We start from the raw sequence: 23,333 nt of genomic DNA on the forward strand, positions 1-23,333 counted from the left end.
AAGGAGTCCTGAGCCAATGATACATGCTTGTTCTACACAAGTACACATAGGCCAGAATGAGACCATAGTGGGTATCGTCAATAGGTGGCTGAATTTGAGGGTGACATAGCTGTCATCCTAGCGGTACTACGGTTTGGTTTTTCCATCTATTCCTATCTGATCTTAAACAAAACTCCTTTATGCACCATTATATTTTCAGTTTATTCTATTGATCAATGATTGGCAGGCCTTACACATTACTCTATATATAACATGCCACATCAATTTTACCAATGTCTCACAATTACTTGCTTACCCATTATCTATACTTAACACATTCTCTGAGTTTCACATATTTCTTATAACTTTTGCTAAATATGCATAATGATTCTTATGAATTCAGTCCATCCTGTTTCTTTTCTTGTCTTCTGTAGCAGAATTGAGTACTCTTAAACAGTACAGAAAATGCACATTTATAAGACCTTATTCTTGAATTCCAATCCATGTTCCACATGGTGTTGGCCTTAATTTCAATAGTTCCAAACTGAATTTACTGTCTTTCACCCTAAAAGCCTTTTCGGTTATTCTCTACAATGATGAATAGTATGAATTTTCCCCCAATCATAAAGTTATCTTTGCTTGTTTCCTCTTTATGAGAATCACCAACAGCTGTAGCTCTATTCTTCAGTCTTTTCTCTCCTTTCCCACTACCACAGATTTAGTCCCAGGTTTTCATAATTTCTCTTTGGAGCTATTAAAATAATATATTAATTAGTTTATCTATTCAAAGACTCTTCCACTTGCTGCCAGCTATTTTCCTCCAATACAATCTGATTCCTGATTCCCTGTCCAGTATCCTCCTGATGTGGTTAGGCTTTGTGTCCCCATCCAAATCTCATTTTGAATTGTAACCCCCATAATCCCCATGTGTTGAGGGAAGGACCTGGTGAGAGGTGACTAGATCATGGGGGCAGTTTCCCCATGCTCTTCTCATGATAGTGAGTGAGTTCTCCTGAGATCTGATGGTTTTATAGGTGTTTGACAGTTCCTCCTCCACATGCTCTCTCTCTTCTGCCGCCTTGTGAAGAAGAGGCCTGCTTCCCCTTCTGCTATGATTGTAAGTTTCCTGAGGCCTCCCAAGCCGTGTGGAACTGTGAGTCAATTAAACATCTTTTGTTTATAAATTACCCAGTTTAGGGCAGTTCTTTATAGAAGTGTGAGAATGGACTAATACACCTCCTATCCCAATCCTTCATCCAGGATTATTATTTCTCCTAAAGATCATGCATGTTTATATACATGAACACTGGCATGTGTCCTTTTTTTAAAAAAAAATTACTTTTGAAATAATTATAGGTTCACAGGAAATTGCACAAATGATATAGAGAAATCCTAGTGTACTCTTCATCTAGCTTCCCCCAGGTATGTATTTTTTTATGTTTGGAATACCCCTCCCTTGCTTAACTACATGGTATATATATTTTTTGGTGATGGGGTCTAACTATGTTGACTAGGCTGAAGTGCTGGCTATTCACAGGCATGATCATAGCTCACTGCAACCCCTAACTCCTGGTCTCAAGAGATTCTCCTTCCTCAGACTTCCAAGTAGATGGGACCACAGGCATGTGGCACTGCACCTTGGTATAATCTCAAATATTTTTAAAGCTCCAGCTTCAATGCCAAAATGTTATCTTGATTTCTCCCCATCAGTCTTGAATTAATCACTTCCTCCTTGATGCCGATATTTCCCTCATGACCTCATATCTATCTTCTCTGACAGTCCTTTGCCACTATGAGGACAAGAACTATGTTTTATTCATCTTTGAGTCTCTAGCAACTAACTCAAAGCATAGCACATGTTAAGTGCTCAATAAAAATATGTTGAATTTGGCCAGTTGCTGTGGGTCATGCCTGTAATCCCAGCACTTTGGGAGGCCAAGGCAGGTGGATCATAAGGTCAGGAGTTCAAGACCAGCCTGGCCAATATGGTGAAACCCCGTTTCTACTAAAAATACAAAAATTAGCGAGGCTTGGTAGTGGGTGCCTGTAGTCCCAGCTACTCAGAAGGCTGAGGCTGGAGAATTGCTTGAACCCAGGAGGTGGAGGTTGCAGTGAGCCGAGATCACACCACTGCACTCTGACCTGGGCGACAGGGCGAGACAAAGTCTCAAAAAGAAAGAAAGAAAAAAGGTAGAATTTAATTTAAATTATATCCCATTTCTAGAAAATAGGATGTAAAAATCCAGTTGTAATAAACAAATGCATTTATTGGGTGATGTTTTAACCAGGGCTGTTATTATGGATTCCTTTCTATATGATCTGTTCTGTGGTGAGCAGGTCTATGCAAACCTACCCTCAAAAGCCGAGGAAGCTGAGAGGTAGAAGAAAGAGGCTGACAAATCCAGTTTATCAGAAAGAAACATAAATATTAAAATAGGGACTTACCAACAGAAGCCCTAGTCTTGGGTAGCTGCCAGGAAAGATGGTGGATCTCTGCACTATTACCCCCCAGACCCAGGACTCATATACCATAGGGAAGGAATGTGTAGGACAATTGTAGGGAAAGGCAAGAATGCTATGGGTATCTTCCTAAGGGCAGGATTTACGGTAACAGTAGATAAAGTAGAAATCTTAGAGAGTTTCCTGGAATGAGGAATAACCAGAAATTAACATGGTGAATTAACATCTAAGATGGAATTGTGGCCTTCACATGATCTTTCTTAGAGAAATGTAAAACATAATTCAATTTTCAAAAAATATTTACTATCATGTTCATGAGTCTACCTATTAAGTAGTATGAGATAAATATTGAAACACCTGTTCAAATGGAAAATTCCAATCTGAAATATGAAAAATTGTATTCTCTGTGCTTATTGTTTCAGATATATAGTAATAATATCACTCCTGGGATTGGGGATTCTGACTTGACTCATGCTTCCTTCTCTGGTAGAAAGGTTGCATGTGATCTGAAAGCACAGAAGCCCCTGCGGGCTCTGAGTTTGAACTAGGAGGCCACATGAACACATTGGCCAGACCTCAGTCCCTCCTAAAGCTCTCTCATGTGTGCCCTTGATCAAGTCCTCTGCTCTTTTCCTATCTGTCCACCTCAGCTGTCCATCCACAGGAAGGAAGCAGCTGGCCACAGTGGCTGCGGTGAAACCCATTGTGAAAACTTTGCTGCATTGGGAGAGGGGCTATAGTGCTTCCTTGCTGGTGTCCAATATTGGCCCACAGCTCACCATTGCTGCACGGATGTTGTGACAGAAGCAATGATTCCACTGGCCATATCCTCCAAAATTGTTTTTTTTTTTTTAGCAGTTTTTTTTTAAAGGCAACACATTGACATTGAGGTTGTGAAGACTGTGATGGCAGCAGTGAGGAAGATGATGAAAGCAAGAGCATAATACCATCAAGGACATAGGTGAACTCAATGTCTTTCATATAGACACTCACTTCCTCAGCTACCCCTGGTGAAGGACCCACCACCAGTGCCATGCCAGCCTTCCCTGGCTTGCTTCACCACATCCAACACCTGGCCATACCTCTGGACTCTGGAATCACATCGTGTCCATTAGACTCTCAAGCTTGAGTACAATCTCATAAGTTTCCTTACCAAAATGGCCTATCTCATTCCTTTCTGGGGAAGATTAGACCTAGTCCCAGAGGCCGATTGAGAATAGATACCACCCTGTCCTTTCTCTCTTTCTCTCTCTCTCTAGTCTTTTTCAAGTTTCTTTTCCCTCTGCACAAACTCTTCTTACTTCCATCAGTCCAAATACTAAATGTTCCTGTGAATATCCTTTCTGCAACTCTAGGTGAGGCATAGCTGCAAGATCTTGCTGCAGGTTGGTTAAGTTGGAGGTAGGGTTGTTATTCCTAGGATCACAAGCCCTATTAAAGAAAAATACCATGTTCTGAACATTTCACACAGCTTCTTTTTGCCTTTGGTCTTTCAGTAATTTAAAAAGAAAAAGGAGAGCATTTTGGGGGTTTTCTTTGTTTTGGTTTGTTTGTTTTTGAGGTGCAGGGGCAAGTGAAGTACTCCTTCACCTGTAAAGTAGAAACAGAAGAATCAGACTTTATGTCTTCCTGTTGACCTCAGTAGTAACTGGTCTTCAGAAATGATCACACAGGCATTTCTATAACTGGGCAGTGAGGTTAATTTTCTTTTCCTGACGTCTTGGAAGTGAAAACAAGATTTATTTATTTTTTTTAAGAAACAAGTTCTCACTCTGTTGCCCAGGCTGGAGTTCAGTGGCACCATCATAGCTCACTGCAGCATCGACCTCCTGGGCCCAAGTGATCCTCCTGCCTCAGCCTCTTGTGTAGCTGGGACTACAAGTGTGTGCCATGATGCCTGGCTAATTTTTAGACTGTTTATATAGACGGGGTCTCACTGTGTTGCCCAGGCATGTCTCAACCTCCAGGCTCAAGCAATCCTCTTACCTTGGCCTCCCAACGTGCTGGGATTACAGGTGTGAGCCACCATGCCGGCCTGTTAAAACAAGCATTTTTCATTGGTTTCAAGGTCCAAACCACTGGATTGAGTGACACAACACTTTTATTCTTGACAGGTGATGTTGAAAGAGCAGTGGGAGATAACTTTCAAGTGGGTCTTAGGAGGATTGAAAGGTGCATTCAGATATTCTACCTTTCTGCTGGGTGAAATATTTCTCTTGTGAGTAAATCATTCAAAACAATAGGCCGGGAGGCAGATGAGTACTGTCAGTCAGCACATGCTCTTCTGTTCTATGGAAGAACTTACAAGAATGGTGATTGGTTGAATAGAATAGTTCATTAAAGTAAATTTAAATGGCCAGAAAAGTAAGTTAGGATTTTAGAACTGTTTCAGGAAGAAAAGCACTTTGTAATATGATGTTTTGGAGTTCATAGACTCACTACAATAAAATACAAATCTATGGGGTGATGGGTATGCTAACTACCCTTATTTGATTATTATACAACCTACACATGTATCAAAACATTCAATTGTACCCCATAAATATGTACCATTATGATGTGCCAATTAAAAAAATTCATTGGCTAAGTAAGATTGTCTTATCTGCAAAGAGCATATCAATGAAGAATCTTAGGAAGTAATAAGTGTTTTTTCTATAGAAGCCATTCCCTTGTCTAATCCTATACCATGTTAGTACCCTAGGCTGATTGTAAAGGTGCAGCACTGAAGAAGTTTTCAGCTAAAGAAATAATTTCAGGTGTTCCATTTTTTGTTCTTCACAGAGGTTATTTTGTTCTTCACAGAGAAATTTTATTGCAAGCCTAGTTATTGTTTCCTATCTGGCAACATTCTCTTGTCAGTTCTATTTTTGGTCTCTTTCCCTCCTCCTACTTATAACTGAGACCACATCTTGCTTTCCATCCAAACAAAATCTTCTCTTTGAAATCAATAACATTAAAATGAGAAAAGTAAGGAGAAAAATGTAAGTTAGACATTTTATTTTATTATTTCTAAATAGAGTCTTAAAACTACAATCCATGTTTTGGGATTAGACAAAATGCTTTTTTAGTTTCATTGAAATATCCAATACAAAATTTACATTTATTGGTTACCAGTATCACGGTGGTAGGTTTCTCAGAAGTCCAAAGCTGACAATTGCCTCTGAGGAAGAAAGTACTCTTAGATACTCTAAATCAGCAGTCGCCAAACTTTTTGGCATCAGGGACCGGTTTTGTGGAAGACAATTTTTCCACGGACTGGAGTTGGGGTTTGGTTTGGGGATGATTCAAGTGCATTACATTTATTGTGCACTTTATTTCTATTATTACATTGTAATATACAATGAAATAATTATAGAAATCACCATAATGTAGAATCAGTGAAAGCCCCTGAGCTTGTTTTCCTGCAGCTAGATGGTTCCATCTGAGGGTGATGGGAGACAGTGACAGATCATCAGGCATTAGTTTCTCATAAGGAGCACGCAACCTAGATCCCTCAAATGAGCAGTTCACAATAGGGTTCATGCTCCTATGAGAATCTAATGCCGCCGCTGATCTGACAGGAGGCGGAGTTCAGGTGATGTGAGTGATGGGGAGCAGCTGTAAATACAGATGAAGCTTTGCTCGCTTGCTCACCGCTCACCTCCTGCTGTGCAGCCCAGTTCCTAATAGGCCGCAGACCAGTACTGATCCGTGGCCCAGGGCTTGGGGACCAGTGCTCTAGGCCAGTACTGTCCCATAGAAGTATAATATGGACCTCATTTATAATTTAAGATCTTCTAGTCATTATGTTTAAAAAGCTAAAAAAGGATATGTTGATTTTAATAGTATATTTGATTTAATCCAGTGTATCTAAAGTATTATCATCACAATATGTAATCAAAATGTAAAGAATTGAAATATTTGACATTCTTTTGTATCACACTAAGTCTTTAGGATCTCGAGAGTATTTTATATGATCTCAATTTTGACTGGCCTCATTTCAAGGACTCAACAGCCCTTGAAACCACGTGTGATTAGTGGTTACCATACTAGATAGCACAGCTCTAGAATATAAGTATAATAAAATTAGTACATGTTCTAAATATATACACAACTATATATAGTTTAAAAACATACTCCCAGCAATCTTAGATTTTTCTGAACATAGATTTTTTTTTATTAGATTGTGGAATCTCACGGGTATTAAGACAGGCGTGTTATAGTTGATGGATATTCAAAATGAATCTAATTTAGGAACTATTTTTGAAAAGAAAGGCGCAACTTCTCTTCCATGTGTAGATTTATGCACATGTATCAATTGAGTTTCTCTGTCTTGTCTCAATTTTGATCAATAGCTTTCCACAGTCTTTATCACTTCTTAATGGCTTGAGTCTTTTCAAGTCAAATTCACCTTTCAAGACTCAGATTGGCTCGGATCTTAAAACTTCTGTTAAAATAGACCCATAACATTCTTGGATTTAACACAGTCTTGCTCTAAGTATTTTAGATATATTTTCTTTAACAGTGACAGAAAGTCACTGTTCTCAGCGACATTGGAGGTGGGGGTGTGAACTTGGATTTCCCTGGCTTTGAGGCCAGAATGCGAGTTAGGAGAATCAACAGCCAGAACACTGTGCCCCTCCCCACTTGTTTTCCTCACTCACCTTTGTAATGTACTCATTCTATTGCAGAGATAACCTTTTTTGTGTGCAAAATGTCCCTATAGTTAAGTGACACTCAAGTGTAACTGCAATGAGAGAAGTAGGAAATTAAAAATTCTCAAATAGTTCTTTAGCAGACAATAGCATGTTTGGATAAAGTGAAAGAAGAGTATTGAGTATAATAATACATAGATGTGAGCAAACTGCCAGATGGAAAAAAGAAAAAGTGATATGTGAAATCATTTAGCTAGAGTTCCTGTGGGCGCAAAGGCTGCCATCTTTGAAGACAGGAGCCAGCAAACTTTCCGGAAGGGCCAGGTAGGAACTATTTTAGGCTTTGTGGGCCAGGTAGTAACTATTTTAGGTTTTGTAGGCCATGTAGTCTTTGTCATGACTACTCAGCTCTGCCATTGTAACTTGAAAAGCAGCCACAGAAAATATGTAAATGAATGCGCATGGCTGTGTTCTAAAACTATTAACAAGCACAGACTGTTGGTTGGATCTGGCCCATGGATCATAGGTTGCCAACTTTGATAAAAGAGATAAGCCTCAACAAAAGATCTGTTTAGTAGCTATGTCACAACTTTCACCTCCTGTTACTTGGAAATACCTGCACCGTGGGAATAACTTTCTCCTGAATCATGTCACATTTCCCACAAGGAAGCAGGAATTTGTTATGCATATTCCCATACCCCAGGGTAGCTATTTTATTAGGTAAGGTATGTGTTTGGTTGTTTAACAGAAGCTGGAAAAATAGTGCCTTAAGCAAGAGAGAAAATAGTTTCTGTTGCATGTAACTCCCGTATGTAAGCAGGCTAGGGCTGATGGGTGACTCCCAGGTGTTATCTCCTTTTCATCCCATCATGGCTCATGCCACCCAGTCTGCACTGCGGCTAGAAGGAAGAGGAAAAGGGAAAGGGGTAGGTGTATCCCTTCTCTTTAGGAGTGTAGCAGCCAAAAGGAAACGTCCCCTTTGCCCTCTGAAGGTTCACTGAGAAATCAACTGACAAAAGGCAGATTATTAGGAGAAGGCCTACAAAATTTATTTTAATGTTCAAAGGCACAGGAGAATCGCATGAGATTGATTACCCAGTAATCCAATGAGGTGCAGATGTATAAACAAGGTATACCCTTCTTCATAGGGGAAGAGGAGCTGGGGCAAATGTGGCAATTTGAGGGATAGTAAGGGATGTTTTGGGGAAATAAATGGACTTGGAGAACATACAGTGGCCTGGGACAAAGTCTTTTGGGCCTGCAGAGTAGACAACAGCTGGTAAATAATTCTCTCTGAAAAACTAAATGGGACTGAAAGACAATGGTTGGTGACAAAAATCTGTCCAGGTGTGTTGACAGACTTCAGTCTTTCTTCCTGTAACCTGAGTTCAGTTAATGGCCACTCCTGGAAGGAACCAGAGATAACTGTTTTCTCCTTTGGTGGGTCCATACTTTTGGCAGATAAGGAGGGTCCAGACTTCAGAGGACAGACAGCTACATCCTGTGCTTTCGGACAGACAGGATTGAGAGACAGGTGTGTATATGAGGGGGAAGGTCAGAGACACCTTGAGGCTGCTGCATAATTTATTTTATTTTTATTTTTTGAGACAGAGTCTCACTCAGTCGCCCAGGTTGGAGTGCAGTGGCAAGTGATCTCGGCTCACCACAGCCTCTGCCACCTGGGTTCAAGCAATTCTCATGCCTCAGCCTCCCAAATAGCTAGGATTACAGGTGTATGCCACCATGCCTGGCTAATTTTTGTATTTTTAGTAGAGACAGGGTTTCACTATGTTGTATAGGCTGGTCTCAAACTCTTGGCCTCATGCAATCTGCCTGCCTCAGCCTCCCAAAGTGCTGGGATTACAGGCGTGAGCCACAGCAGCCAGTCAAGGTTGCTTCTTTAGTCCAACATGTCAAAGTGCCGTATTTGGGGTACAGGTTTCTGAGCCCCAACAAAAGTATAACATTGAAGTTGCTTATATCATTTCTGTTCATGTCTCATTGGCTAGCACTTAGTCACATAGCCTCATCAATATGCAAGACAGGCTAAGAAATGTGTACATATTCTGGGCAGCCATGGGCCCACATAAAACCAGGGCTTCTATTGCCAGAGAAAAGATCAATGACAACTGGATGGTGGGTGGCAGTCTTTGTTGCAACTAACTTTTCTGTTTTAATCTGAATTTGTACTGAACAGTATTTGTACTGTGTTTATTGTGTTAGAACAGTATTTATATTTGTAGAACAGTACAGGACTGAAAGGATTTACTTACATTCTCATGTTATGTTTAATGTTACATTTTAATTAAATTACATTTTAATGTTATTTAATGTTATATTTTATTGCGTTTTATGTGCCAGATTATATGCTGTGATATTTGGGAATAGAGGCTGCCCTAAAGTTTTAGATGTATCTTCAGAAACTAGTAACAGCTATCTTCTATATATGGCTAGAATACTGTTTTAGAACTTACATGGCAAGCATCTTGCAACACTGCCACTTTGCCTTTCTGAGCCTAAGCAGACATTGCTAATAAATCACAGCATTCTTTTCCGCTGAGGCCAGACTGAGCCTTAGAATCTTTTATATCCTGCTCCAGACAACTCTAGCATTCACGGAGAGTTGGGATGCAGTCACCTATTTATTTGGACTTCTTGGCTTAAAGTTTTACCATTCTTTTTGTATCTTTAACATCAAACTTATCTGTAGATGTTGATATGCCAAAATATGAATGGAATGCTGTTTTTGCCTTTTATGTAAGTCAACTCTCCTTTCTTAACTTTTGTCAGATTTTTATCTGGTTCTCATTTCCAGATCATGAACTATATCTCATTTTTGTATAACTAACTTTAGTCACAAAACCAAAAGTGCAATCATTTTATTCAACCTCCTAATTTTACAAATAGAGAAACTGAAATTCCAAAAGAGGAAAGGACTAACCCACGGGCACACAGCTAGAAAACGGCAGGTTTGAAACCAGTCTCCTGAAACCCCGACTCCTATCCTAGAACTCATACTTTTTCAAGGTCAAATCAATAAGTGACAAGAGTAATTGATAATCAGTAACCATTGCGATGACAATTGGGTGAAGTAGATTAATAACAGAACTTTAATTTTTCAAGTTTCTATTTCTTGCATTTATAGGCAGGAACCAACACATTTCACTTTTTCTTATATCAAAGAAATGGTATCCTGGGCAATATTTGCTCTCATGTTTGACTGCTTCTAGAACTTTTCAGATTTTATAAAATGGATTTGACATTGTCAAAAATAGAATTTGAAGGCTGCTTTCTAGGACATCCTCATTTTGCTTAGGCTATAAAGAATGGTGCAGCTGTTCTTGTAATACCTTGGCATTTTCTGTCTCAGTAAGATGCCTTTATGTGATATCCACAGCAATGACTTTTGTGTAATATTTTCCACATTAATTTGTCATAGCATTTTTGAATTGTTTTTAGTCTATTTTGACCCACGGGTCTATCAGTTTATGTTGATTCGCATTTTACTTGGAATTCCTTGCTCACCCCAAATTGCTGGTACTCTCTCAGGCAAAGCTGTGCACTTCAGTTCTCCTTATGTGCAAACAGTTTCTCAGCAGGTGTGCTACTTATAACTACTGTACATGAAAGCTCTCATCAGTAGCCAAGTAGGGTTAGATTTTTCTCAGACTTTCAAGAGCAGAAAAAAAAAATCTCAGCAAAAATAAGTACAAAAAAAGAGACTATTTATAGACAAGCAAATCTAACTATAGTGTGGACATCTAAGAGAGTATAATCTTTTTTAAAAAAACAGAGATTTTAAAAGATTGACTAAATCTTCCCATTAAAACTTTAATTGAATCCTCTAAGTATCAAAAATTCTGGCACTTTCACATGATAGAAAAAAATGAGTCTAGTACAGTAAACCAAAGGAAATTTTGATAAGGAACATTTCTTGATTTAACTATTAATTAGATTAAAAGTTTAAAAGACACTGAGGAATTTCCCTCCTTTCATCTTCCAATTTAAGGAAAGAGCTTAAAAGCAGTTAACTTCATGAGTATAACCAAAAGACTGAAAAATAATTTGAGTACAATGTAGCTAAACCTTGGGCCCAGCTTCTTTGACCAAACCTTGAAAACGTTGCATCCTCTGAGACAATGCTGTCCTCTATACTAAAACCAAACTCAAGTAAATTCAGAAATGCCTGGCCGTCATTTACAGACTTTCCCGGGATGCATGGTACCCAATTTAATATTGCTACTTCCAAGTTGGCCAACAATTTATTTACCTATTCAAAACCCTTCTGAATAGATAAGCAACTACTCACATGAAGTGGGGAAGGTGGGGGAAAAATATCACAGGATAAAACACAACATAGACAAAGGCATGGAGGTGTGAGAGAGCATATGCCATTTTGGTGGTTTTGTGTGGTGGGGGTGTATAGTGAGTGGGAAGATGTGGCAGAGTATTCAGTTCAATAATTCAGAAAATATTAAGTGACTGTTTAGCTTGAGCAGTGTTCTGACACTCTTAGGATGCAGAGGCGAATGTGGCAATGTCTTTGTCCTTGAGTAATTCACAAAGGAGACATGTGTCACACATATATTATAATCAGGTGAGGGTGGGTAAGTACAAGAGTAGAGAAAGTGTCAGGTTCATTTGTTCATGCTCATTCATTTACAAAGAAGGCAGTGCCGGCCCTGATGCCAGGCATCATGCTGGTGGTGGAAGTACCTACAAAAGTGAGCAGCAGTGCTCACTGCCTTCTCAGAGGGACCATATAGTATAACCTCAGCCGCAGATCTTGATCAAGCAATTTTAGCAACATGTATACACCAGCAACTGTGACAAGTGTCACTCAGAAGTACGAAGTCCTAAAGAACCTATAATGTGGGATTTGTTCTAATTAGTGAGGTCAGGAAAAATTGTATTTACCACCAGTCCTCTTACACAATAATTCTCCATGCTTGAATTCTTAATTTGCTTTATCCTTTGGATGCTTAGAGTTCATTTCAAGTAATTTTTGAAAGGTTAGCTGGGTAACAGATTGTCTGAGCCCTTGTATCTCTGAGAATATTGGTCTTCTGCTTTCATAAATGAATGACAATACTCACATAGAAAAGTCTTAATTACAGCTCCACATGAAGTGGAGCTTAAACTCTCTAGAATTTCAGTGCTTGTCTTTTGGTAACGTAATTTAAAATGTATATATTAGGTCTTTCTAATGTTTTCCTTTTAGGCAGCTTTATTTTTCCGTCTGAATCATACAGTTTTTTTACATTAAAACAATTTTGGCAGTTTCTTACAAAACTAAACATACTCTTACCATATGATCCCGCAATTGTGCTCCTTGATATTTACCCAAATGAGTTGAAAACTTATGTCCACATGAAAACCTGCACATGAATGTTTATAGCAGCTTTATTCGTAATTACCAAAATGTGGAAGAAATCAAGATGTCTTTGAGTAGGTGAGTGGATAAACTGTGGTACAACCAGACAATGGAATATTATTCAGTGCTAAAAAGAAATGAGTTAAAAAGCCATGAAAAGATATGGAGGAATCTTAAATGCATATTACTAAGTGAATGATGCCAATTTGTAAAGGCTACATACTATATAATTCCAACTATATGACATTCTGGAAAAAGCAAAACTATGTAGGCAGTAAAAGAATTAGTGGTTGCCAGGGGTTAGAGGGGAGGGAGGGATGAATAGATGAGGCACAGAGGACAGTGAAACTACTCTGTATGATACTATAATGCTGGGTACATGTCATTACACATTTGTCTAAACTCAGAGAATGCACAACACTAGGAGTGAATCCTAATGTAAACTATGGGCTTTGGGCAACAACGACGTATCAATGTAGGTTCACTGACTGTAACAAATGTCCCACTCTGGTGCCGGGTGTTACTAGTGGGAGGGGTATACATGTGTTGGGGCAGCAGGTAAAGGGAAAATCTCTGTACCTTCCTTTCAATTTTGCTGTGCATGCAAAATTGTCCTAAAAAAGAAAGTCCATTTAAGAAAAACAAAACAAACAAAATTCCCTATGAATTAGAAAACCTTACTTTAAAATCAATATTTTGCCTGAAGTACTGTATCTTCATAGATATGTTAGCAGGAAGCTGGAAGCTCTGTTTAGAGGAATGCTAGGTAGATCTTGTTCTCAACCAGACCTGCCCTCAGACCATTATAATAATTGTATTGTGATCTTTCTTCATGTGTCTTGAAGATAAAATGCATAGCTCTAGGAGAACGGTGTGTTTGAGTGCTGTCTAGGAGAAAGGTGTGTTTGAGAAAGGTGTGTTTACAGCTATAAATTTTCCTCTGAGCACTGCTTTCTCAACATCCCATAACTTTTGTTTTATTGTGTTTTTGTTTTTATTTATATCAAAGTATTGAGTTTAATTTCTCAATTAAAATGAGCATGAGTTCATTTTTATTCTATCTACAAATTGTATAAGAAAGGAGTCACAGCTATAAAGAAGTACAGAAATAAACTCATAAATTTATGATAAGCTGACTTTCAACAAGGCTACTAAGACAATTCAAAGAGGAAGGAATACTCTTTCAATGGTGTTAGGATGAATGGATAGCTACATAGAGAACAAGGAATTTAGACCCCTACCTCACCCCATACACAAATTAACTCAAAATGGGTTAATGTAAGAGGAAAACATAGGGGTAAAGTTTCAATTTCCTTGGATTAGATAGTGGGTTCTTAGATATAAGTGACAAAACAAAAATATAGATAAATTGAACAACATTAAGTGAAGCATTTGTGCCACATGTAAAATAATAAAGCAAGTAAAAATACACCCTAAAGACCAGGAAACATATTTGTAAATAATATATTTGGTAAGGTACTTGTATCCAGAATATACAAAGCACTCTTACAACTTGACAACAAAAATGGGAAAAGGATTTTTTTGAGACAAAGTCTTGCTCTGTCACCTGGGCAAAAGTACAGTGGTGCGATTTCAGCTCACTGCAACCTCCGCCTGCCAGGCTCAAGCAATTCTCCTGCCTCAGCCTCTGGTATAGTTGAGACTATAGGTGTGTGCCACCATGTCTGGCTAATTTTTGTATTTTCAGTAGAGACAGTGTTTCACCATGTTGGCCAGGCTGGTCTCAAACTCCTGACCTCAAGTGATCTGCCTGCCTCGGCATCCCAAAATGCTGGGATTACAGGTGTGGGCCACCATACCCAGCTGGGAAAAAAATTTGAATAGACATTTCTCCAAAGACAACATACAAATGGCCAATAAGCATATAAAAGAGAAGTTTAAGTTCATTAGTCATTAGATAAGTGCAAATCAAAGCCACAATGAGATACTGCTTCATTAAAAAAACACAATAGCAAGTGTTGGTGAAGATGTGGTGAAACTGAATTATTCTTTGTTGATAGAAATGTAAAACATTGCAGTCTCTTGGGAACACAGTTGGCAGTTTCTCAAATTGTTAACCACAGAATTGCCATATGATGCTGCATTGTACTCCTAGATATTAATATGTACCCAGGAGAAAGGACTTGTTCACACAAAAACTTGCATGTGAATGTTTGAAGCAGGGTTAATCATAATAGTCAAAAGAGGGGAAACAACCCAAATGTCTGTCAACTGATAAATGGCTAAATAATGTGAGGTACATTCTTACAGAGGAGTATTATTTCTCAGTTGGAATGAAATATCAATACGTGCTACAGCACAGATAAATCTTGAAAACAGTCTACTCCATGAAAGAAGCTGGTCACAAAAGACCATGTTTATTATGGTTCCATTTATATTATATCTATAGACTAGGCAAATCTATACAGACAGAAAGTATATTACATGTTTTGGGTTTAGTTTCCTCTTCTTTTTCTTTGTTAAGGTGGAAAATTAGATTCGAGACCTTCTTTTTTTGTTTTTTTTAAGAAAAAAGGTGTTTCAGCTATAAATTTTCCTCTGACCACTGCTTTCTCAGCATCCCATAACTTTTGTTATATCATGTTTTTGTTTTTATTTATATCAAAGTATTTTTTGAATTTTCTTTGTGATTTCCTCTCCAACCATGGGTTATTTAGAATTTTGTTGTTAATTTCCACATATTTGTAAATGCCTCAAATTTCCTTCTGATATTAATTGATAATTTAATTTCATTGTGGTCAGAGAGCATATTTTGCATAACTTTAATCCTTGTGAATTTACTGAGATATGTTCAATGCCTAGTGTATAATCAATCTTGGAGAATGTTCCATGTGTACTTGTGAAGAATGTGTCATCTGTTATTGCTGGGTGGATTGTTTTATAGATGTCTGTTGGGCCTAGTTGGTTTATGGTGTTGTTGAAGTCCTCTATTTCCTTATTGATCTTCTCCCTTGTTCTATTCATTATTAAAGTGGGGGTAGTGAGGCCTCCAACTATTATTGTTGAATTTCTTATTTCTTTAATTCTGTCCATTTTTGCTTTGTGTATTTATTAGGTGTATACATGTTTTAATTGTTATCTTCCTGATGAATTGACCCTCTTGCCATTTTGAAATGTCCCTTTTTAACTCTAGAAACATTTTTTTTTGTTTTAATCTACTTGGTATGATATTACTACAGCCACTCTGGCAACTTGACAGTTGACATCTATCTCCTTTCAACACATAGCAAATCTCAATGTAATTGTAACTAGTAAGATATAGTAAAGATTAGTTCACCAAATGGTTAAAAATTAACTTCTCATAACTGTACAGCTTGGCTATGGTAAACACATTGTTGACTTTAGATGCATAGGGGTGTTTATAGCACCATGTAATTAAATTATGCTGCCATGTTGAAGAAAGAAATGAAGCATAGAGCTTGAACAATTCCCCTCGCGTGTTCTTACTGTCATTAAAACGTTCTCTACATGCCTGAAGTGTATGGGTCACATTCTCCTATTATGCCTAGAGGGTATTTATTATGATTTAGCACAAGACTAAAACTATCAAGAAAAGACTATCTTCATGCATCAGCTCAGATCCTTAGCTTATGACACTTCTACCTGATTGAGGATTCACAACATACTATAATTAATTTATCTCTATATTCAACAAATATTTACTGAACACAAACTACTTCTTGACCCTCATTTAAGCACCTGGAATACAGTAGATGAACAAGACATACATATTGTCATGGAACTTATATTCTAGCTTGAAGATTAAACACACAAATAAGAATTTTTCTTTATTACAGGTTATATGACGAAAATAAAACATGATGGTGTGATAGTGAATGAAGTGGGGGATATGGATCAATTTTAAATGTGTTGGTCTGCAGAAGTATCTCTGCAGAGTTGGCATCTGAGAGGAGACCTAGTGATTAGGATCAGTTAGATGAGGAGCAGAGGGGAGAGTGACCCAGGTAGAGTGACTTGCCACTGCAAGTGCAAACTCCTGAGACCAGAATAGGGCTGTCTTACTTAGAGAGATTAGCAAAGGCCACTGTGGTTGGAGCACAGTGAGGAAAAGAGGACAGCTGGGAGAGGACGTCAGAGAATAGACAAAGATATTAACAGAAAGCCCACACCTTAAGGGACACAATAAGGAATTTGGATGTTATTCTACATGCACTCAGAAGTCACTGGGGGTTTTTTAACTAGACAATTGATGTGATGAGTGTTTTAAACACATTATTTTGGATTCGGTGTGAAGACTAGGCATCAGAATGGAGCAGGTCTGCAAACAAGAGATAGTTCAGGTAGGAGATCACACAGTAGCTGACACCAGGTATTTGCAATAGAAACTGAGAAGTGGGTGGAATCAGGGTATATTTTGAAGGTAGATATGATTCCTAGGTTTGTACCCTAAATTGGGTTGTAAGTTTATTGGATTATGGCACTATTTACTGAGATATAGAAGACCACTGGGGGGGAAAAACAGGTTTTGGAGGCCAACACACACACACACGCACACACACACCCCACCAATAACAAAAAGGCAAAGCACACACATTCTGTTTTGAATATGTTAAGTTGGAGGTGTAAATGCTAAGTTTATATCTAAGTATAGATTTTAAGTAGTCTGTTAGATATTAGAGTATGAAACTCATCAAGGAGGTTGGGCCCAAATGTATAAAATTGGATGCAATTAGGTGTCATCTATAGCTATGGGAGATCACCAAGAGGGAGAGCATAGATCGAAGATAGAAAAATGATAAAGATTGACTCCTGAGACCTCAGATGGGAGTCTTGCAGAAGAGGAGCGTCCAGCAAAGGAACTGAGGAAGAATGGACAGGGAAGTAGTAGGAAAGCTAAAAGGTGACTTTCATGGGAACCAAGAGAGAAAAATATTTCAATAAGGAGAGACTGTTCACTCTGTAAACTGTTGCTGAGAGAGTGCAATACGGTCAGTGAATTAAAAATTGTCTTTGGTAGTAGGGTAGTCACTGGTGCTTGGTTATGGGCAGTTCCGTTGGGTTGGAGTGAGAGAGAGAAACCCTACTGAAGGGGATCAAAGAGATGTCTGGAAGTGAAGCCATAGGGGAGTGAATATTAGCTATTTTAATCAGTTTTGCTGTGATAGGGAGCAGAGGATTGGGAGCAGTCTTTGTGGAGGATTGCAGGATCATGGAAACACTCGTTAAAGAAGGGAGATGCTACAGCAAATTTGTATGCTTATGGCAATCAGAAAGACACTAATAATTCCAGAGAGAGTCAGAAATCCTTGAGAAGCATAGAGAGGATCCGATCCAGAGCACAGTATGGTAGCCTTTGCTGGGAAGACAAACACTTCTTCCATTGACACCTGAAGAAAAGCAGAGCATATGTTTTCCAACACAGGTGGAGATGATGCTAGGAAGATAGGGGAATTCCTATATGATTGTGTCTAGCTTTTCAGTGAAGTATGAGGTAAGGTCATCAGTTAAAAGTTATTATAACAGGTGGGTTACAGGGAATATTGGGGGTCAGAAAACAGATGAAAAGGTGCTAAATGGACCCCTTGAAGAGTGGGAGAAATTTGCGTCTAGGGAGCATATTAGATTTATGAGGAATTTTTTGGTACCGTTTTGCATTTAAAGAGAGTCCAGTTATCACAGCTACAATTATTTTCTCCAGGGCATTTTGTCAGATAGGTGGATAGTTCACGTGGTGTTGTGTCCAGAATTGGTTCCTTCCCATGGGTTCTTGGTCTGGCTGACTTCAAGAATGAAACCGCGGACCCTTGTGGTGAGTGTTACAGTTCTTAAAGATGGTGTGTCCAGAGTTTGTTCCTTCAGATGTTCAGATGTGTCCGGAGTTTTTTCTTTCCGGTTGGTTCATGGTCTTGCTTGACTTCAGCAGTGAAGCTGCAGACCTTCGCAGTGAGTGTTACAGCTCTTAAAGGTGGCGCCTCCGGAGTTGTTTCTTCCTCCCGGTGGGTTCGTGGTCTTGCTGACTTCTTGAGTGGAGCCGCAGACCTTCCCAGTGAGTGTTACAGTCATAAAGATAGGGCGTATCCAAAGAGTGAGCAGCAGCAACATTTATTGTGAAGAGCTAAAGAACAAATCTTCCACAATGTGGAAGTGGACCTGAGCGGGTTGCTGCTGCTGGCTCGGGTGGCCAGCTTTTATTCCCTTATTTGGCCCTGCGCACGTCCTGCTGATTGGTCCATTTTACAGAGCATTGATTGGTCCATTTTACAGAGTGCCAATTGGTCCGTTTTTACAGAGTGCTGATTGGTGCATTTACAAACCTTTAGCTAGACACAGAGAGCTGATTGGTGCATTTTTACAGAGCGCTGATTGGTGTGTTTACAATCCTTTAGCTAGACAGAAAAGTTCTCCAAGTCCCCACCCTACCCAGAAGCCCCGCTGGCTTCACCTCTCTCAGTGTTGCATATTTTCCCAGGTGTGTGAAAATTTATTTAGAGGATCACAAAGCAATAATGTGTTAAATGTGCTTCATCACCTTCCCCCATATACACACATACACATCATTCACATGTGTACTGCACTCTCGTGTGTGTTCACACACACATCACACTATGCACACACACCCACCACATTCACAAGCTTATCGCACTTCTTGCAATAAACATTTATTTATTTATTTATTTATTTATTTATTGAGATAGAGTCTCACTCTGTCGCCCAGGCTGGAGGCAGTAGCGTGATCTCGGCTTACTGCAACATCCACCTCCCACGTTCAAGCAATTCTGCCTCAGCCTCGAGAGTAGCTGGGCTTACAGGTGCGTGCCGCCAAGCCTGGGTATTTTTTATATTTTTAGTAGAGATGGGGTTTCACTATGTTGGCAAAGCTGGTCTCTGTCTCCTGACCTCAAGTGATCCGCCTGCCTCGGCCTCCCAAAGTGCTGAGATTACAGGTGTGAGCCACAGCTCTCGGCCGCAAAAAACTCTTAACACTTTACTGCTGTTTTTGAAGTATCTGAGAATTGAAGAGGCCTTGTAATTTCCTCTCGATGAATCATTGTCCTCCCTGTTTTTCAAGTGTTTTAAAAATGATCATGAAATAGAGGCAATTTTAGGGTTCCGTTATGTCCCTTTGGGTCACCCCTTTGGTGGAATTTGCCTTTGGAGCTTTTTCCTTTGACATCTAGCATCCTATGTCCTGGCTGTCACCAGATCCTCTCAGGCAGTGAGCCTTCTCTAGACTTTCCACACCCACCCATCACCCGTTCTCTCATCAGCATAGCTAGATTCAGGCTGTGTGACCTATTGTATGGTATGGGAACAGTAATAATTTATTGTGAAGATTAAAAAACATACTGCACAGAGAATGCCCAGTTTCATGTGCAGAGTATGTTTTCAATAAATGCTGAAATAAACTCTCTCTCTCCCTTAATCTCTGTCTCTGAATATCTCTTACCTATTTTACCTGCTCTGCTCATATTTCCTCAAGTATCTTCATTTAGCTAAGCAGTTTTTACTAGTATTAGTTAACTATTGATAATAGAATTTAAAATTTTAGTTCCTCGGGAAATATTGTGCAAATCTATGTGGACTCCAATAATAGGGCTTCAGGTGGACAAAAGAGGTATATTTTGGGCATGCAGATCTTTTCACTTAACTCAAATTCTGCAGAAGGAATGACTTTGATCATCATGAATTAAACTAAACTATAACACTGAGCAAAGAAAATTAGAATATTTTCATGTCTTGGCTGTTAGAGTACTTGATAAATATAAGGAATTATTAGGCCTTTTGAAATAGCTTTGAAATAGCACAGATTTTTGCTGTATCCAAGGATTCCTGACAATGTAACAGAACAACATTGCAGTATCATGAAAAAGGTGTTGTGTCACTGAATAAAGTCAAAGGCATTTCTTTAAAAGTCATTCCCTTGGGAGTGTGGTTGAGACCATCACTTCATTTCACTTTCAGCTCCTGTGACAAAGACTGTCACCTCCACTCAAGTCCCAAGAGGAAAGTCATTCTTGGTCTCTAAGGACAGGGGGTTTTAGATAAATGCATCTTATTTATGAGCTTCTTCTCTCTTCACTATTATTCTCTGTTTAGTCTGAAAACAATACTAATGACTAAGGTAAATCCTGAGTGGTGGTAGAAAGTAACAAAACATAATCGTGCTTTTTAAAAGTTGTGCTATTGAGCACATTAGCTTTTCCTGACTTGCGGCACATAATAGAATTGTTCAGAGGCAAACCTGAGACTTTGTGTTTTGATCTTTTACACTTCCCTTCTATTCCCTAGTTCTTAGAAATGCTAACAAATTATATGTTATCGATTATGTTAAAGTGTGTACTGGCAAGTGCAAGTAATACTACACTTGTATTGATCAGCAGCAATGGCTCATAATCTATGTAGGGTACAGCTGGCCCAGTGCAGGCATTGTAACCATGTCGTATTATGCATGCAAAACCATGTTCCTATGGTTTCGATGATATGCAAAGTAGCAGACTCTTTTCTTAGTTTTCATAAGTTGAATTTCCGCCGAAGACTCATTATGAAAAAGCATGTTAAAAAGTGTGGTGTCATTACAAGATTGTTCTCACTTGGCAACAGGCAACAAAAGGAAAAAAAAAAAGGTTCTGACAATTTCTGAAATGTGATCATTAGAAATCACCCTCTGAAATTAATGAGATGCTAGAAAAAGCCAAGCGCTTAAGAGATCATATCATGTATACAACTTGATGAGGGGTTTAAATGGGGACTGATTATTTGCTAAATGTAGGCAATGGTTTCCATGATCAACTACTTTCTCACTACTGCTGCATGATGAAAATGGAGCAGATCCACAATTATAAACATTGAACGGATTACAGAACATTCTGACCTGGAGGAAATTATATGTAATTAAATGAAAAGCTAACGCTTTCGTTTTACTTATCCAAGGACAGTCTTCTCTCCCTCTGCGTCCCTCCTTCTCCCACCCCTTTCTCTCTCTCTCTTTGAGATGAGGAAATATTTAAAAAAACAGCTACAAAGGAGTAAATTCTCCCACCCGAACACTTCAGTCTCCCATTTAGTGTTTCTTGTTTTTCCCCATCTGTTGACTCTCGGTATCTCCCCCGCTGCTGTGGTCTCCACCTGGCCCGGTGTGAGTTTTCTCCGTCGCGTCGGTCTCCATGGAGACAGACTGCTCCAAGGGAGGGGCTCTGCACAGTTTCTAGCCAGGAGCCTCCCTGGACCTTTCGTGGGTGGGTGCAGCCTGTTTTTGATCACAGTACAGAAAGGAGGAGGAGTTACCTCATCTACAGAAGAACAAAAATGTGTTTGGGACCTAAATTCCTCCCTCCCTGTGGTCCTGCAGATGCAGTTGGATAAAACCCTGAGAGGAACGATGGGAGGCTATGTATTTCCTTTGCTTCAGTGTCAGGAGCGCTCAGACGATTGCTAGAAGGACCCCAGGGGGAAGCAGAGGCAGGGACAGAACAGAAGGATAAGAAAATTAAGCATCTCTCTTACCAACTTACATCAGCAGTCCAACTGTGCGTGGGAAAGGTTGTTAACTAGAAACCTCGAGAAATATATGGTAACTGGGCACATAGTCCACCATAAATTACACAATTATTTTGAATAGAAAAGTATTAAAATCCATAAAAATTTTGTCTGCTAATGACTAGAGAAACTGGGCCATTAAAAAAAAACTGTCCAAAAAATTGCTTATTTTACAGAGAAAGCTTACAGGTTTATAGGAAAGCATAAATTCATTGAGAGCCTGTTGTGCTCACACTGTGGACATTCCAGCATTTTAATTTGTTTCTACCAATGGTAATATTTTCACACAGGCATGATCGGAAACTTTTATCATCCGATTTTTAGAGCTGAATAAAAACCTCAACTTGCCTATGTGTAGAAGTTTTAATGTTCAGTGAAAAAAATAAGTGAATGTGATAGACGTTGAGCAAATGCCAATTCTTATAATTCCTGGGTATCAAAAATCACTCTGGTATTGGAGACACCAGAATTGAGGGCCAAATTCCTTAGTGTTCTAAACAGAGTTCTGCAGAAAGACATTATTAGCTGCTTGGTGTGCGCCGATATCTCCGGGCACCTAGCTAAATCCAGCATTCAGTTTTTGGTCACTCTGTCTTGCTGGAATTCACTCCCAATTTGCAGTCATTGTTCTCTGAATTACCGCTTTTAAATCGAGCATTTTTTTGAAGTTCACATCTCTACCTTTTGGATATGCAGAAAGAAGTGTCTATAAAACAATAATGACTAGCATGTATAATGTGTGTTATAGTTTGCAGTGCCTCTCTGAACATACCTGATTTCAACTGTGTCTTACAGGAAGGCTGAGAGATGGGAACCGCTATGATAATTGAGGCCCATAGAGATGAAGTTATATGCCCGAGGTCACAAAACTAGTTAAGACCCAATTCTTTTCACTTCAGAGCCTATGCTTCCCTACATGCTCGTTAACAGTATCTTAATGCTAACCATAGGTGTTCTTTCCTTAAAGAGTCATGAAGACGTTAGATTGCAAATCACTAGAAGACAGAAACAAGATTCTATAGTTCTCTCAGAATGGTGCCTCAGGATCTTGGTCACCTGTGTGTTTCTCCTCTCCAGGATACAAAGAATTCCAGCTGTACTCATATACCAGAAGACATGATGATTCCTGTGAACTTTCTAGGAATGAAAATGATAAATCTCTTCAATTTCAGCACTGCTTCTTTGATATCTATGCAGTGCCTGCCAAAAGCAAGTAACCAGAAATAAGTGGGCCTTGGAATCCTAAGACTCTAACCAAGCTGCTTTTCTTTTTGGTTTGGTAGGAGGAGAGCATGTGTTACGGAGACAGCCCTGTTTGGGCAGGCTGCATAGCTCTGTGGCTAGAATGCCACCCCAGACTTTTCCAT

The sequence above is a fragment of the Nomascus leucogenys genome, chromosome 9 (assembly GCF_006542625.1).
Source record: "Nomascus leucogenys isolate Asia chromosome 9, Asia_NLE_v1, whole genome shotgun sequence".
Taxonomy (NCBI): Eukaryota; Metazoa; Chordata; class Mammalia; order Primates; family Hylobatidae; genus Nomascus; species Nomascus leucogenys.